Here is an 18044-nt window from a genome sequence, read left to right as displayed (position 1 = left end):
CAACATGAAAAATATTCACGATGTAGTTAAATGAGACATATGAATTAAGAAACATTATGTACAGTATGATTTCATTTTTTGGTTAAAAAATCATGACTAGAAAGATAGTAAACCTGCTGGGGATGTAGCTCAGTGGTGGAGCACGTGCCGAACGTGTGAGTCCCTGGATTCAGTCCCCAGTAACATAAAAAAACATAAAAAAGCTTGCTTTCTCCAATGAGGGGTTGGGGGCACTGCAGACAGCCTTCTGTTGTGGGTACACAGCCACGCCGATACTCATTTTCCTTTTCTTCCTTAGCAATAGAATACCTGAATTGTGGGAACAGTAATTTGTCCAGTGGAAATTCCATTCCCCAGCCTCCTTCCTAGGCGGAGTGGACAGCGAGATCTGAGCTGAGCGAAGTGCTTGGGGGTTAAGGTAGTTAAAAGGTTTCCTTTGCCCTTCCTTTCCTACTTCTTCCTGCCTCAGAACCGTGTGGTCAGAGCTGGATGAGATGGCGCCTGCTTGTAAGCCCAGCTACTTGGGAGGTCAAGGCAGGATTATGGTGAGTTTGGGGCCAGCCTGGGCAATGGAGAGAGACGGTCCCAAAACAAACAAACAAATAAAAGAACCCTTTAGCTAGAAAGCCAGAAGCCCGGGTGGCTACAATGACCACAGAGTGCAAGCTGTGTGACAGGGATGATGAAGCAGAGAGGAACCTCCGGCCGCCTTGTGCCACTGTGACACTGCCATATGTGCTGCTGACGTGTTATCTACTTTGGACTCAAATGTTTTTTGAGAGAAAAATGTCGTTATTTGAAGCATTGTTATCAGCAATCGACACAATCCCTAGTGGACCAATCTACTCAGCCCCATTCTCCCTCTCTTCCTTTCTAACAGAAATACAGTTCTGATTCTGCTTGGTCGAAAGGTAACTGTGCCCGCTTGTAAATGACTTGCTCAAGAACCAGGCCTAAGCCAAGTAGGTACGGCACTGCCCCAGCGACTGGAATTGGTTCAGGAATGGGCACGTGACCCGATTCAGGACAATGAGATTCTAGGGTTAGTTTTCTGGGTGCTGCTAAGAAAAATTATTTTCTAAGAGATAATGTTTCCGTTTCTTAGTCGGGTGCCACACATGCATCTGGGGCCTAGAACTGCTACAGCTTGAATTTCGCCACTAGCCTGAGGAAGAAACCACTACTCTGAGAGGACACAACCACGAGAATCTTAGAGAAAGCAGCCTGTGACAATGGATTAAGCTAACCGCAAGTCCAACCTACCTCTAGGATAAGTATAACTTCTATAAGCCAAAAATATCCACGTTGGACAGATCATATTAGAAGCAGCAGAACAGGTGGTAAGGGTTATTCAAGTATTTGGGAAAGGCAAGTAAGTCAGGTCTTCCTAGTGGGTGTGCAAGGCTGGGCAAGAGGTCTTCAAAATTTTGCTGTCCTTTCCATAAAGAAGTTAGTATATGGTATGTTTCCAAATATTGAATTACAGGAGCTATTTGTACAGGCTTTCGCAAAACAGGTTAATAAATACTGTACATGCCTCAAAGGACGCATACTAAACACAGCAGTTAATATTTATATGTCAAATACTTAATACCCACCAAGACTGTGCTAAGCCCTGTATTTCATGCAATCCTCACAAAAAACAAGGAAGTTTCAAGGAGGAAACCAAACTCTGACACAGAAAAAAGTAGCCATGCCAGGAAGTAGTAGTTCCAGGCCAAGATGAGAACTGGGGTCTAAAATTCAGGTGAATTCATGACCAGTCATCCTTCCTAACCATGACCACTGTACTTCTTCACACATAAATAAAAGCACATCTATGGTTTCTGTGGGGTTTCACTACCTACTTCAACATATTCAGTTCCCTTGTTCTCCAAGTGTACTGTAGTCATCACACCACAAGTCCCAATACTTTTAGAAAATATGGTCACTACATTTAATATGTAACACACATAACATGCAGAGATCATGAAAAAAAAAAACAATGAAAGCTAAACCTCATGCACATGAACAGCAAAAGAATTATATTGCTTACTTGACACTGAGGATTAGGATTAGCCCACCAGTCTTTTTTTTTTTTTTTTTTTTTAAAGGAGTTTTCTTTGGCCAGGTGCAGTGGCATATGCCTGTAATCCCAGTGGCTCAGGAGGTTAAAGCAGGAGGATCGTGAATTTGAATGCAGCCTCAGCAACTTCGCGAGGCCCTAAGCAACTCAGTGAGACCCTATCTCTAATAAAACATAAGGGCTGGGGATGCAGCTCAGTGGTTAAGCCTTGCTGGGTTCATCCCTGGTACAAAATAAATAAGGTTTTCTTTTGGTGATAAGTAAAAGCATAGAAGAGGCAGGTTTGTAGAATTAAGACTACAAGAAAAGTTAGCCACTATATAACTTAGTAGTCAAGTTATATAATGGCCAACTTTCAAATGACCTTCATCAAACAATTTTTGAGATAATTTTTGGTGGTGGTGGGGAGTACTGGGGATTGAACCCAGAGTCGCTTTACCACTGAGCCACAGCCCCAGCTGAGGCTGGTCTTGAACTTGCAATCCTCCTGTCTCACTCTTCCAAATTACTGGGATTACAGGTGTGCACCAGTGCACCTGGTACTCATGAACCATTTTATAGATAAGGGAACCTAGACTCAGAGACCTTGCCCAAGGTTACCCTGATCTACTTCTGCCTGAAACCCAAGTTCATGTTCTTCCCTTAATGTAATTCTGTATCCCTCTGAGTTTCATTCTATCACTTTCCAAGGACTGACTAACAGAGAACAAAGACCCTGAAGCCACAGGAAAGCTATGCTAATATATAGCATTTTAATTAAGCTTTTGTTAAACTTTCAGTCACGGTGCCTGAACACATTAACCATAAGAAAACAACATGCACTGAAAAGATCCAATACCTCAGCTCTTAATTTATAAACCACAAAGAAAAAGATATTATATTTCAGAGGAACTAATTTAAAACAACACATATTTATTTTCTTAAGTAGTAAAAACAATCAGCAAGCAGGAGAATGCTAAGCTTTGGAACAAATATTCAAATGTAAGTATACTGTCGCTCGGCATGGTGGTATACATGCCATCCCAGCTATTTGGGAGGCTGACAGGAGGACCACAAGTTTGAGGTCAGCATTGGCAACTTGGCAAGACCCGGTTTTGAGGGCTGGGAATGTGGCTCAGTGGTAAAGCACTTGCTCGTGAAAGGCCCTGAGTTTGATCCCCAGTTCTGCAAAAAAGAAAAAGAAAAGAAAGGATCTGCAGGCGTAGCTTGGTGCTGTAGGGTTTGCCTAGCATGCTCAAGGCTGGGTTCACGCCCAGTGCCACAAAAAAAGGACACTGCTGACATCATCTACTTTGGTATGGTGAGATACTTTTTAAAAAGGGCTGAGGGTGTAGCTGAGTGGTAAAGCACTCACCTAGCACGCAGCAGGCTCTGGGTTCCTGCCCAGCAATGCAAAACAAAACAAAAAATGCTACCACCCGATCTGCCTCACGTAAAACTAAATATTATCATATTATTTATAAATACTGGGATAGGAGTAAGCTCAGTGGTAGAGCACCTGTCTAAGCATTCTCAAACCTGGATTTGATCTCTAGCAAGGAAAAAAAAAGGTTTTATTCTCTCAATAAAAAATAAAAATTCAATTAAAAAAAAAGGTCTTACATGCAAACATTTTCTGTTCTTCCTTTGTTCACAAAGTTTCCCAGTCATCTGCCTGCACTGTACGTCTTCCCTAAACTCTCATCATTTTCAGAGCCACCCCAACCAGGAGCTAATCTCTAACAAAGGAGACCGCTGATCGCTTTTTTAATAAGATGGGTTTAGGGTTGGGCATGTGGCTCAGTGGTAGAGCATTTACCTAGCATGTGTGAGGTCCTGGGTTCAATCCCCAGGATCAAAAAATAATACATACCCAGGCACGGTGGCCCACGCCTATAATCTCAGTAGGTCGGCAGGCTGAGGCTCAGTGAGACTGTGTCTCTAAATAAAATACAAAATAGGGCTGGGGATGTGGCTCAGTGGTTGAGTGCCTCTGAGTTCAATCCCTGATAAACCCCCAAAATAAATAAATAAATAAGTAAAAATAAAGAACAAAAGTAAGAAAACTTGAATTCAAACTCCAGGATTTATCATATATAGCACCTGAGAGGAGTCTCTTGAACCCACTAATCTTTAATTTTCTCATCTGAAAATAGGAATGATAATCCCTAACTCACAGAATTGTCAGGATGACTGAAATGAGATCGAGGATTTGTATCTTTTAGAAAACCAGCTCTTAGAAGCACAGAGTTATTTACAAATGCTAGCGCAACAGTCTCTTTCTCTCTCTCTTTAATGCTCTGGAAAAAGAGGGAGATCAGGTTTATGGGAACAGAGAGAGGTTCCCACAAATCATCTAGGCCCTGAGAATTTTTGTTTTAAAATAATAGTGTACTTTATACTGGCCCTTTTCTCTCAATTAATTGATGTTCTCTAACTTGAATTGTTTGTACTTCCTGTTTATTTTCCCAATTATTCACATATCCTCTAGTAAAGGTAGACGACAGGAGACGACGTTGTTGAGATACAACTGAACACAATCAGGCATCAATGTGGTCTAAATAGGACTTTCTTTAAAATATAACAGGGTTGGTAAAGTGCTTGCCTTCCAAGCACAGGGCCCTGGGTTCGATCCCCAGCACCGCTAAATAAATAAAATAAATAAACAAACAAACAAACAAACAGGTATTTCAGTACTAACATGTCTTCTCAAATAAAAGGAAATTAACAGAAGTTCAAGTCTAAGTAACAGAGAAATATTTGGCACTACCTGGCTTCAGTTTGCAGAATGAGTTGAAGGGGACCTGACAATTTTTTTGCCTTCAAATATTTATAAATTTTTTATGTAATTAAAACATTAATTGTACAAACTAATGGGATTCACTGCAATAATTCCAAACATGCATGGATCATGTTCATCCACCTGTCTTCTACCCTTTCCTCCTCCTCCCCCTGCCCCCACCCCCACACACATCACCTTCCCAGTCCATGGTTAATCTCTCTTCAACTTTTAGGATGACTTTTTTGTTGTTGTTAAGTTTCCACATATGGGAGAAAACATGGGAAGCTAGTTTTTCTATGTCTGTTTATTTCATTTGACGTGACGTCCTCCAGTTCCCTCCATCTTGCTGCAAATGAGAGGATTTCATGGTTTTATGGTTGAATGATACTCCACTGTGTGTATGGACCATATTTTCTTTACCCATTCATTTGTCAGTGGACACCTAGGCTGATTCCATTTCTTGGCTATCATGATAGTGCTACAATAAACATAGGCATGCACATACCCTTATTGTATGCTGTCTTCACTTCCTTTGGACGTATACCCAGGAGTGGGACAGCTGCATCAGATAGTAGCTCTACTTTTAGTATTTTGAGGAACCTCCACACTGTTTTCCATAGGCTCCATCATACATTCCTACCTGTAGTGTATGTGGGTTCCTTTTTCTCTATATTCTTGCTAGTATTTGTTGTTATTGTTTTGTTTCTGGTACTAGCCATTCTAACTGGGTTGGATGGTACCTCATTGTAATTTAAAAAAAAAATTTTTTTTAAGTTGTAGATGGACACAATACCTTTATTTATTATTTTTATGTGATGTGGAGGTTCGAACCCAGTGCCTCACACATGCTAGGCAAGCGGTCTACCACTGATCCATAACCCCAGACCCTCACTATAGTTTTGATTTGCATTTCCCTGACAGTTAATTACAGTTAGCAGTTTTGCACATATTTATCGGCCATTTTTATTTCTTCTTCTGAGAAGTATCTATTCAGATCGTTTGCCCATCTTTAAATTGGATTACTTGTGCTCTGTCCTTAAGTTGTTTTTAGTTCTTTATATATTCTGGATATTAACCTCTGTCAGATAAACAGCTGGTAAATATTTTCTCCCACTATGCAGGTTGTCTGTTCATTGTGTGATAGTTGCCTTTGCTGTGCAGAGGCTTTTTTTAGTGTGATGTGGTTCCACTTGTCAACTTTTTTTCTTTTTTTTTTTGGTCGTCCTGGGGATGGAACCCAGGGCCTTGCACGTGCTAGGTAGGCAAGTGCTCTACACAGAGCTACATTCTGAGCTGCCTTTTTTTTTTTTTTTTTTTTTTTTTTTAAGATAGAGTCTTGCTAAGTTGTCCAGACTGGCCTCAAATTTGTGATCCTCCTGCTTCAGACTTAAGAGTAGTTGGGATTACCAGTTTGTACCACTGTGCCCAGGTCCATTAGTCAATTTTGGCTTTTGTTTCCTGTACTTTTGGAGTTCCAGTCTGAAAAATCATTGTCTGTATCAATATTTTAAAGTGCTTTCCCTATATTTTTCTCTAGTAGTTTCAGTTTCAGGTCTTAAACTAGTCTTCTTTGATCCAATTTGAGCTGATTTCTGTACAATGGGAGAAAAAGAGGTCAAGTTTCAATCTTCTGCCAAGTGATTTTTTTCTTTTTGGAGGGTGGAAGATGGAGATACTAGGGACTGAACCCAGAGGCACTGTACCACAAAGCCAAACTCAAGTCCTTTTCAATTTTTTTGTCTGAGACAGGGTCTCACTAGGTTGGCCCAGGCTGGTCTCGAATTTGTGATCCTCCTGCCTCAGCTTCCAGAGTAGTGGGAAAACAGGCTTGTACCAGTTGCCAGGTAATCTTCATGCAAATCTGATCACATCATTTCCCTGTGTTTTGTTTTTGTTTTTCAGGGCCTCACACATGCTAAGTGAGTGCTCTGCCCCAGACCCATTTCCTTTCCTTTCAGTGGTTTCTCTTTGCCTATTGGAAAAACTTTAAACTGCTGAACAAAGGCTCAGGTTGTTTCCTCCCTCCTCCAGCCCCATCAGGACTGGTGGGCTTTCCCACCAGTAGCCAGTGCAGCATCCTCTCCCGCCTCTCTCCCCCTTACCTCTTAATCCTCAGGTCCTGTTGATTCTGGGGTCTCTCAGACATGCCCTCTCTGTCCTATTCTGGCTGCTACTGCCCCTTTCATACTCCTCCACCCCTCTGAAGAGGATATATCCTGACTGCTTTCTGATTATGAAAGTAATTTCTGGTCATAAAAAAATAAAAGAAAGAGATTCATGCTCATAAAAAAATAAATAAATAAGGCAATGAGGAAAGGAATAAACACTTCCCCATGATCTCACAAAGCGGACATAAAGAGCTTCTCTTTCCAGAACGCTCGCTCATGTTTTACAGCAGCACTAGTCATAACAGCCAGGTGATGAAAGCAACCCGAGCGTCCAGCAGTGAACGGAAGATCAAAATGTGGTGAAAGCATACAACAGAATTATTACTCAGCCTGAGAAACGAAGGAAACGGGGACACATGCTGCAATAAGGAGGAGCCCTGAGGACACTGTGCTAAGTGAAATACGTCATTCACAAAAAGCAACACACTGCAGGATTCCACTTACACGAGGGATCTCAGCAAACTCAGAAAGTAGAATGGTGGCTGCCGGGAGCCGGGAATTGCTTAAGGAGAGAATTTTAGTTTCACAAGATGAAAAAGTTCTGGAGGCTTGTTGCACCACATGTGAATATAGGTGGTACCACTGTACTGGACATTTAACAATGGGTATAATGGTAAATTTCATATGTACTTTACCACATTTAAACATTTAAAACTTTTTCAAAGCACTAATATTTTAGAAGCTTTTAATTCATATATATATATATGTATATATATGTGGATAGATATATTCAAAGAAATAGGAACATACTGTACTGTAATCTGCTTTTTACACCTAACCATATGATGCAAAGATCTCTCTATATACAGAGAGAGAAACACAACCATAAACATCTTTCTATATATATCTTACTACATTGAGCTCCCACCTAATTCTTTTTTAATGGCTGAAGTAATCATCGCATGGCCACAACTCAAGAGGTGTGCTTACAGTTTTTCAATATTATAAAGACATCACTGTCAAGATCTTTACATACTCTGTCATGGTATCTTATTTCAGATCCCTGTTTACCTACTCCTTTTCTGATATTAATACTCTTAATTTCCCCCTGGGAAAAGTACCCCTTCTTCACCTTAACATCTATCTCGTCCTCCCATGTCTTCCATGTTCCTATTGTCATTTATTCTATAATTACATCTTCTAACTATTACTGCTAGTATAAAGCTATTGCTTTTTAGGGCAGGGGTATAGCTCAGTGTAGAACATGCACTTAGCATGCTTGAAGCCCTGGGTTCTAGCCCCAGCACCTAAAATAAAGAAAGAAAAGAAGAAAGAAAAAAAGAAGCCATCACTTGTTCACTATCTTGTAGCTGCTTGTTGATTCAACCTTATTATATCTAGGTATCTTTAACTTAATTTCCTTAGCATATAATCATATCATAGGTAGAGAATTATATCATCTAAGTAGTGATTAAGAGTAAAAGCTCTGGGTTCAGGCAGACCAAAATATAGGATTCAAATACAGTATGACTGTGGGTAAGCATTTTACCTTAGGTTCCTCATCCATAAACTGGAGATCAAAACAGGGCCTATCTCACAGGATTACTGGAAAGATTAAGTTATTGAGCTAGGCGTGGTGGCACATACCTATAATCCCAGTTACTCCAGAGGCTGAGGCAGGGGAGGGTCACATGTTCAAGGCCAGAGTGGGCAATTTAGTGAAACCCTGTCTTAAAATAAAAAATAAAATGGGCAGCGGGTGGAGCTCAATGGTAAAGCATCCCTGGATTCGATCCCCAGTACAGGGAAGAAAGGATGATATTGTTGAAATTAGTGTATGAAAAGTACTTAACACAATACTAGTTCAATAAATGCCTTCTGCTACCAAAACAATCACGAAAATGTGACTTTCTTTCCACAGTAACACCTTTCAGTCATGTATTTTTGTTGCATGACACTGGTGCACTTCTGTTGGCAATGACCTCTCCCTAATTCTGCCCAGAGTGGAAAGCAGGAGACAATTATTAAGGACCTGTGCTATGGAGCTCCCACACCCGCCTTCTCAGGAAAGTTGTGCTATCAGTTTCCTCTTTGACTACTGCATCTCTCAGCCTTTCCCTCCTACTGGCTCTTTGCCAACAGCATTTCAGCTCTCTCTTGTGCTTAAAAAAACTTCACCTTATTCCTCAATCACTCTCCAGCCTTCTCTTCCTCCCTGCTTAGCCAAACTCGTTCGAGCTGCCTACATTTCGTCTTTCTCACATCCCACTCTTACCTCATCCCACTGAGACATTACACTGAACCTTTGAAAGCTGTGGGTATTACAGATTCTGCCCCCACCATTTCACCAGATCTGCTCAATGAGGTCCCTAGTGACCTCTGCTACTTATTTATTTACAGGACACGTTTTAATTTTTGCCTCCTCTTACTTGACATCCTGGCAGCGGCTAGCAAAGCTGACTCTTCCTCTGGCCTTCATTACTACATCTCCTGCTTCCCCTCCTATTCTCCAACCTTTTCTTCTCAGCGTACCCTAACTGAATGGTTCTCCCAAGAGTGTGCAGTGCAGCAGCTCTGAATGATCTAGGCCTTTTTCCCCCCTTTAATCTCTCTTGATGGATGTCTTTCGGTGTTGATTTTTAAGTTCCAGCTGGAGCAGACTGCTTTCATCTCCTGGAACGTACTTTTGAACATGTTTGGAATACCATCCTTTTACACTCCCCCACACAACTAACTCACACTACTCCCTCAGAACATTTTATCGAGACCCTCCTTGCACCCTCAAACAGGGTTCATGTTAATAGGAGCCCCATTTTATAACCCTCACCACACTTAAAACCATCTGTCTGACGCATATTTTCTTTACCAGTCTGTGATCTCCATGAGAGCAGAGATCAGTTTCCTTACCACCTACACAGTGCCTGGCACATAATAGACACTTGCTATGGTTTGGATATGTTTGCATGCATTACCCAAGGGTTCATGTGATGAAACTGAATCTCCATTGTGAGATATGAAGAGGGTGTTGTTCAGAGGTGGGGCCTTTGGGGGTGATTAGATTAGATAAAGTTGTCAGGGTGCAGTTTCCATGACCACATACTGGTGGCTTTAAAAGAAGGAGATAGACCAGAAGACACACCTGTGCTCCCTGCCTCCTGCCACGTGGTACCTTGAACTACCTTGTGATTCTGCCAGTAAGGCCACTGTCAAGTTAGGCACAGTAGTGCATGCCTATAATCCAAGCTACTAAGGAGAATGAGATAGGAGAATTGCAAGTTCAAGGTCAACCTGAGCAACCTGGCAAGACTCTGTCTCAAAATTTAAAAAATTAAAAAAGAAAAAATTAAAAGGGGGATACAGCTCAATGGCAGAGTTCCCCTGGGTTCAATATCCAGTTACCCTCCCCCATAGAAGGTCACTGACTAGAACATCCAGACCTGTAAGCTAAATAAAACTTTCTTTATAAAATTACCCAGCTTTGGGTGAAAAATAGTCTAAGACAATATTCAATAACTGTTTTTTGAACTACTATAAATGAACAGCTGTGAAGTGGAAAAATAAATGGGAGTGATGAGGCTAAAAAACAATAAAAATGCTGATCTTCCTGAAACAATACCTCTGAAGGAGCATGCACATGTATGCGCGCACACACACACACACACACACACACACACACACACACACACACACACCCCTCTGATGACTTCCTCTACCCTCAAAATAAAGTCCAACTCTTCAAAACTGACTAAGAAAGTCTTTCAAAAGGGGCAACTTCTGATCTCTCAAATATCAACTAGCCAGACCACCTCCACTCTCAGAATCTTGTCTCCAGGCAGCCTGAAATCCCTGCAGATTCCCAAGAAGGCTGCACTCTCCCTGGGGCTCTGCCCTCCACCCTCTACTTAAACACTACACAGCACCTTGCCAGCCTTGTCCTTCCACCTATACAAAGGCAGCCTTCATGTCTCATTCTGGAAGTCCCCTTTTTTGGAATCTCTCTTTGATCATCTTCACTTCTGAAAAATCTAGATCAACTGCCCTTCCTGTGCATTCAGTTCTCAGTATGTCCAAAACCACAGCTCAAATCACAATGAGTTCCTGTTTATGAGTCTGTCTCTGTGAAACTGCAGAGTTCCCTGAGGACAAGATTTCTCATTCATTTTTTTAACCCTGGCGATCAGCCCAGGCCCTGGCTCACAATAAATGCTCAATGATGCTCCTTGTAGTAGTAGTGACAATAAAAGCTCCCAAGTATTAAGGACTTACCTGCGAGGGTTTTAAAAATAAATTCACTTTGCAATAACCTTATAAGACAGGTGCTATCCTTATTCCCATTTTGCAGGTAAGAAAACTGATGAAAGAAGTCAAACCTCTGGCCCCAGAAGACTCACACACGCAAACGTTTTCTGCAGTTCTGAATTATCCGATTCCCAAATAATAAAGGCATTTTGGAAAAAAGAAAAAAGAAACTTTCGAAAGAGGCCAAGCAATGCACAAAAATATAACCCACCGCCCAAAGCTCACTCCACCCGAACGCGGGGCGAGGTCAGAGTGCAGAGGAGGCGCCACTCCCGGCGCGGCTGAGGGGACAAAGGTCTGGCCCCTGCGTCCTTCCCCGGGGACCCGCGGCCCAGCCCCTCGCCCGTTGCGACAAGTTCACACCTGGCCGGGGGCGTTAGGGCCGCGGCTGCCCGCTGGTCCCTGCTCACCTGCCGTCTCGCCGCCTCGCCGTGTGGGGCCGCCGGCGCGCAGCGCCTCCCCGGGGCGGCCAGGCGCCCGCAGCCCGCAGCGGAGCCGTTGCCTTGGCGACCGGGGCTGAGAACGCCAGCGGGGCTCGCGCTACGGCGGCTCGGATGGGACCTGGAGGATGCGCGTCGCTTTCCGCGGCCGCTCAGCGGGCGGAAGAGGGCGAAGAGGGTGGGGATCGGGATCCCGAGTCCAGAGCCACCTGGTTGGGTTTGGCAGCCCGGAACTCGGTCCGGGGGAAGGCGCGGGAAGGGGGTTGCCGACGCCAGGGGATGGACTCTGCTTCTGGAGCTGCTTGTGCCTGTTCACCTCTCTGTAACCTGAGAAGGGGACCGTTTGGGAAGGAGAGGGGCCCTCAAGGCCGAAGCCGGCTGGGCAGGGAATATTTTAAGACTGGAAAATGAATGTGGGAGGGATGGCAGATTTCTCTCTGTTATAATCTCTGAAGCTGGGGGCAAGGAGTGAATCACCTTGTCTCTTTGGCTGAGAATTCGATTAGCAGAATTGAAATTGAATCAATTTCAATATGGGAAATAATGTATTTTAACTCACGGTCAAATTATACACTTCCTGGAATAATGCTGTAGAATACTGGGACCTAAGCACAAAGAATGTTCCTTTCGTCATTGTAAAAGCAAAAGGACTGAGACCAGCCTAAGTGTCCATCTATTAGGTCAAAAGCTTAACATCTCCGCCACCATATTAAATCCTACTGTCATTTTAAATTTTACTTCCCGGCCCTAAGAGAGGTGCTTGCAGAGGAAACAAAAGTTGGCAGACTGCTCCCGCCCCCCTCACCACTTGTTAACCAACCTAACTAAAATATCTCTTTGTCCTTCCAAATGCCCACCACAAGGCCTTACACAAGCAGTTACTAGGAATAGCTAAACCGCAGGCTTCATGTAGGCAATTCATAGGAATAGCACACCCTAAGCAGCTTTACTAGGAAGAGCCCACCGCACAGCTTTGCATGGACAGCTCATGCAAGCCTATGCAAATAGCCCTATAAAATAATACCAGAGTTAGATTTTCCCTGCCTTCTCTCACCTTTTTGAGTGATAACCTTTGTCAGATCCTGACAATTAAACTTCCTGCCTGTGAATCTCTTTGCCTGGTCTCTGAATTGCTCACCTGCCTTTCAGTTTCCTTTCACCATCAATAGGGGAATGAGTAAATAAGTGCTGGTTCATCCCTAAGATAGTTAACTGTTGCAAGAATTAAAAGGGTCCAGGTAGCTGTAGATACAGTTCAGATGATAGGCCTTCTTTCAAGTTAACTAGTTGTATCTTTGCTTCTACTCAACCCTGTTCCTCCCCTGTGTAATTTTCAAACTGACTTAGCCAGTTGTTGTGCTGTAAAATCCAGAAGAAAAATATGATAAAAGGGCATTTCAAAATGGAGTCTGGAGGTCATGAAGGGACCAGACTCTATATACACATTAGGCTGCTACCTGGGAAAGTGAACTCCTGAACTGACAAAGAAAAAATTACAAGGAGGAGGAATCACACAATGTAGACTCCAATCAACAGCCAGAAATGATCCCTTTAAAATGTAAATATGATCGTGTTCTTCTCAAAGCTTTCTAACAGCTTGGCATCAGATTTAGAATAAAATCTAGATTTGCTGCAATCAACAAGCCCTCTAAGTGAATTATCCCCTGGACTCTCGCCCAACCTCACTTCTCACCATTTTCCCTCCTGTCCATGCTCCAGCCTCACTAGCCCCGTGTTTTTGTTTTGTCTTGGTTTTGATTTCTTAGCATCTTTACTTTTGCTGGTCCCTACTGGGACCACTCTTCCTCCAGATATCCCTATGGCTCCTTTCCTGTCTTCCTTCATGTCTCTGCTCTTAAGTCCCATCCTCCCCAAAAGACATGTCCTGCCTCCTCTTTGTTTATTTTGCAGTGCTAGGAATTGAACCCAGAATCTCATGCATGTGACGCAAGAATTTTACCACTGTGCTACAATCCCAGCCCCTGACCCTTCTTTAAATTAGCAAACTAATGAGCCGGGTGTGGTGGCACATGCTTATAGTCCCAGCCACTCAGTGAGGCTAAGGCAAGAGGACTTCTGGTTAAAGTCCAACCTGGACAACATAGCAAGAAAAGAAAAAGAAAAAGAAAAAAAAAAAAAATCAGTAGATCCTCCACAAATCTGAATGCACTCTTGCTTGCTCTCTTTTTTCTTCACTAATCTTGTCAATGTCTGATGGTTATGTTACTTTATTGCTTGTCTCTTCACTAGGGCTTAAGTTTTTTTGTTTTTGTATTTTGGGTTTTTTTTTTTTTTTTTTTTAAGGACAGGTACTTTGTTTTGTTCCTTACCGTTTTCTGATCACTGGAAACAGTGCCTGGTACATAGTAGGAGCCTGGTAAATGTTTATTGAATAAATAAGCTATGTGAATAAAAGCAATGTTCAACACCACGTGTTTGGAATACTACCATGTCTAAAAAGGAGTATTAGATAATGCTAGCATAAGTACATACAAACTTTGGAAGGAGATCTGGAAGATTGGGGGTGGCAAGATGGGAAGGACACTTTATTTCACTGTATGCTTTTTTTATGCAGTTTAAAAAAAAACAAGTATATGTATTATCTTTTCAAACAATATATGGGTGTGAGGAGACAACCTAGCTTCAATAATGGACATGTAAAGATGGGAGGAGCTTCTCTTGAATCCTGTATCCTAGAAGAGATGTTGAGGGGGTCCTGCATGAGGTGATAAATTGGAGTAGATGATCTTAAAGATCCGCCCTCCAGACTTTGGACAAATAGAGTACACATTTAACTATTTAAGGCCAAAAACACCAAGAGATGGATGGGATCCCACATATGGGAGTATGAGTACTTGCAGTTCAGAAAATGAAAAATGAGGGCTAGGGGTGCAGGTCTAGTGGAGCACTTGCCTAACATGCATAAGGCCCTGACTTCCATCCCACTTCTGTAAAAAGTCAAAAACAAAACAAAACAGACCAAAAAAAAAAAAAAAAAAAAAAAAAAAAAAAAAAAAAACTGTTCTGCTGGCAGCTAGGCCCAGTGTCCTAACTGAACATAAACTGTGATCACAGAATATAAACAAATAACATATAAGGCTACTCTGGTTGACACAAGACAGAGCCAAGGCCATCCTGGCCCCACAAATACAACTACACATCTCCTCTTGTAACATGACTGGGTTCCGCGTCTTTTCTAATGACAAATCTAACCTTTAATCCTCCTACCTCCTGGATAAAAATAATTAAGATACCTAGTCACTGAATTGCCCCAGCTTGTCCAGTGCCAAACAGTCCCCTACTTCCTTAGCATTAGCAGCATAAACCCAAGTTCTAAAATAAACTCTTCCCACTTACTTCTTATCAAGATACCTCCTGGTGTCTCTGGTGTGTATTCTCTCTTGCTGAACAAGCTCAATAAACCTAATTTTGGAGAGAGGTGCCAGAATCCAATCCAGGGCCTTGCACATGCTTGGCAAGGACTCTACCACTGAGCTATATCCTCAGTTTAGTAAAGCTAATTAGTTTTGACTACAGCTATGTTCCTAATGGAATTTGATTGATGAGTTTCATCACAGGGTTAGCTGTCTTCAGTCTAGTCTAGCAATAACCAGAAAAGAACGTTCAAGATTTAAAAAAAAAAAAAAACAAATTTTTTTTAAATTTTTGAGATAAGCTATGTTGCCCTGTGTGGTCTCAAACTCCTGAGCCCAAGCAAAGTAACTGGGACTACAGGTACGTATCACCACACTCCCCTAAATTCAAGAATTTTTAAAGGGCTATCTGGAAGGCTGATGGTCCTGAGCAACCTGACTTAGCTAGGTGTGTTGTGAAATCCAGAAGAAAATTATGACAAAAGACAACTTTTAAAGGGCATTTCAAAATGGAATTGGGAGGCCATCAGTGGACCAAGGCTTATACCCATATTAACTTGCTACCTGGGAAGGTGAGCTCTTGAAGTAATCAAAAGAAAATTACACAGGAATGCTACCCTTTGAACTGGCCAATGCCTGGAAAGCCATTATCATCTTTTACTGGAGGTTGCAGTTGAGCAACTATCACAAGTGGCTGAATAACATATGCCTAGAGATAGTGTTACTGGAGTCCTAGGCCAGAGGCCTGACTCTGGTAGTCAACGAATTCGGTCTGGCCACTTGCCCCTCTCCTCAGAACACATACAGAAACAAAAATAATGGTGAAATAGGAAAGGAATTTAATCAATCTAGCTATATTGAGAAGGCAAGAGGGACCAGGAGTCCTTAGTCCTGTCTTTGGGAGTGTCGAGAAGAGCTTCAGGTTTAAACAGAGGAAGAACTGGGTGAGCAGGTGAGAAGCATGCACAATTAAGCAGTCTTGGTCCTACTGATCATCATCTCAGTTCTGGTTCTGCGAGAACCAGAAGTCCTTATTGCTTGAGGGGACAATCCAGTTCCTGTGAGATGACTGTTCCTGCTTAAGGGAGCAGCCTCAGTTCCTGTCATGGGGTAATTGCTCCCCCTTGGGAGAGGTGATCTTATCATGGGGTGATTTGCTTGTAAGACTCTGCTGTTCTGGAATCCAAAGAGACTGAGTAAGTTTAGGGTAATGTTCCAGGGGGACTGGAACAGGACATTGTAAAAGCCGACAGGTAAGTGTCCCTGCAAATCTTAAAAATGCCTTATTCTTATCTTGGTGTCTTAAGTCTTGAAGGGGGACTAGGGAGGTCATGTGAATTTAGGGAGCACAAATCTAGGAATACCAGTTTTTAGATAGACACTCCTTAAGTGGTTAACATGTCTACATGCAGAGCAGAGCAGGAATCTGACCCAAAGTTTAAGGTAAAAAGGCAGGAAGATACAAAATGAAGGTAGAGATGCCAAGCTTTATCCTGCTTTTAGTTACATTGGGCATTGCAGGCCCAACTGAAGAGTCAGTACTGTAAAGCAAAAGTGGCTTCTAAGAACCTGTTATAATTGCCCCTAGCAATTAATCATGCACAGCCTAGTAACATACTGCTTATTGATGTATTTGCCCTCATCAGATACCGGTGGAATTGTTAATGGGGTTCCAGACAGAAGTTGAACTCTGGGGTCCCTAATGATGTGGTTTGGCCACTCATCCCCCCAGAAAAAAAGCAGGTGGAGAAGTTGAAGGTGAAGCAGGAAAAAGAACAATTGATTCTGGTAGGTTACATCTGGAAGATAGATTTAAGGGCTTTGAGTGTTGCAGCAGCCTTGGGGTCAAAAAGGGAAAATATAGGTGAAAGCTGGGGACCTACTACAGCACACAGAGCTTCCTTAAGTGGCAAGGAAGTTGCCACCAAGAGGAATCTCCATTTGGTACCCAAGGAGATGCAGCTGTGCAGGCGGTATCTCTACTTGCTTTGTAGGTTGTTTAGTTCCTAGAAGGGTGGAATCTCCATTTGCTTGAAGGATGTTCATTTATCAGACCTGTGATGATTCCTTGTTGCCATGTCCTGAGCTGCTTTCCTGCACCATGCCCATCTGCCATGATGTTCTGCTTCATCTTGGGCCTACCTGACTACTGACTGAACCTCTGAAATCCTACAAAGCTTGCAGTTTTCACTGTTTACCAGGATTGGTAACTTGTAGTTTCATTAACTACACTTAGCCCTTCCAGAAAAAAACACTAACGATAACCTCAGAACCTACAAGAAGGCTTATGTTTTCCGACCGCTCCAACTTCTGCCCTCTGTCTTCACTCTTCATTAGTTTATGACCACCAAAAAAATAATGAAGTTAGTTTTTTTTCAGTACTGGGAATTGAACCCAGAATCGTCCTTTGACATAATGAACGATATCCATCCTTCTGTTCACACATTAAATATAAATTCCTTAGAAAAGACTTTCACGACTACTTCCCAACTATCTTCCCATTACAAAGGGGCACTTAAATATATATTTAATTATACATATAATTATATACAGAAATACACATACAATTTATATAAATATATATTACATATAATTATGTATTTCTTCCCAATGCTGTGTATCTAACCCAGAGCTCTCTGCCACTAAGCTACACCTCCCCAGCTCCTGAATATTCTTTTATTGAAAAAATATTCCCTTACTATTTCTTCATAATATTCATCACACTGTGGCTTGGTGCATTTATGTTCATTGTCAGTCTCCTCTTACCTAGGTCACAAATTCTATGAGGATAGACAGTGTGTCTTTTTGTGCACATCTGTGCCCTTCCCGCCGCTCCAGATCTTCAGATCAGGATCCCAGCAATCCAATAGGCTTCGGAATGCGGCTTAAGCAGCTCGTGCTGCCCGAGGCTGATTTAGCCCCGCCTCCCCTAATCTCCCACCAATCACAGGCGCCCTCTAGGGCAGCTACTTTGGTGGGTAGTGGGCGGGACCACGC

At 42.4% G+C, this 18044-nt stretch overlaps 1 protein-coding gene across 5 annotated transcripts in view; it reads right to left on the bottom strand.

The window, feature by feature from the left end:
* Window positions 1-17943, bottom strand: part of PKIG (cAMP-dependent protein kinase inhibitor gamma) — a 90503-nt gene extending 72560 nt beyond the window's left edge. The window contains exons 1-2 of one of the 5 annotated variants that reach the window (XM_079126948.1): window positions 11644-11757; window positions 7439-7496 (exon numbers count right to left, since the gene is read on the bottom strand). The gene's annotated coding sequence lies outside the window, so the exon portion shown is untranslated. Of the gene's footprint in view, window positions 1-7438; window positions 7497-11596; window positions 11620-11643; window positions 11785-17813 lie in introns of those variants that run through there. The other 4 variants (XM_079126953.1, XM_079126949.1, XM_079126947.1 and 1 more) reach the window with 4 other exon arrangements.
* Between the last annotated feature and the right edge of the window lie 101 nt (window positions 17944-18044).

This window comes from Sciurus vulgaris (genome assembly GCF_902686455.1).
Source record: "Sciurus vulgaris genome assembly, chromosome: 2".
Classification (NCBI taxonomy): domain Eukaryota; kingdom Metazoa; phylum Chordata; class Mammalia; order Rodentia; family Sciuridae; genus Sciurus; species Sciurus vulgaris.
This window is presented reverse-complemented; position numbering and strand designations above follow the sequence as displayed.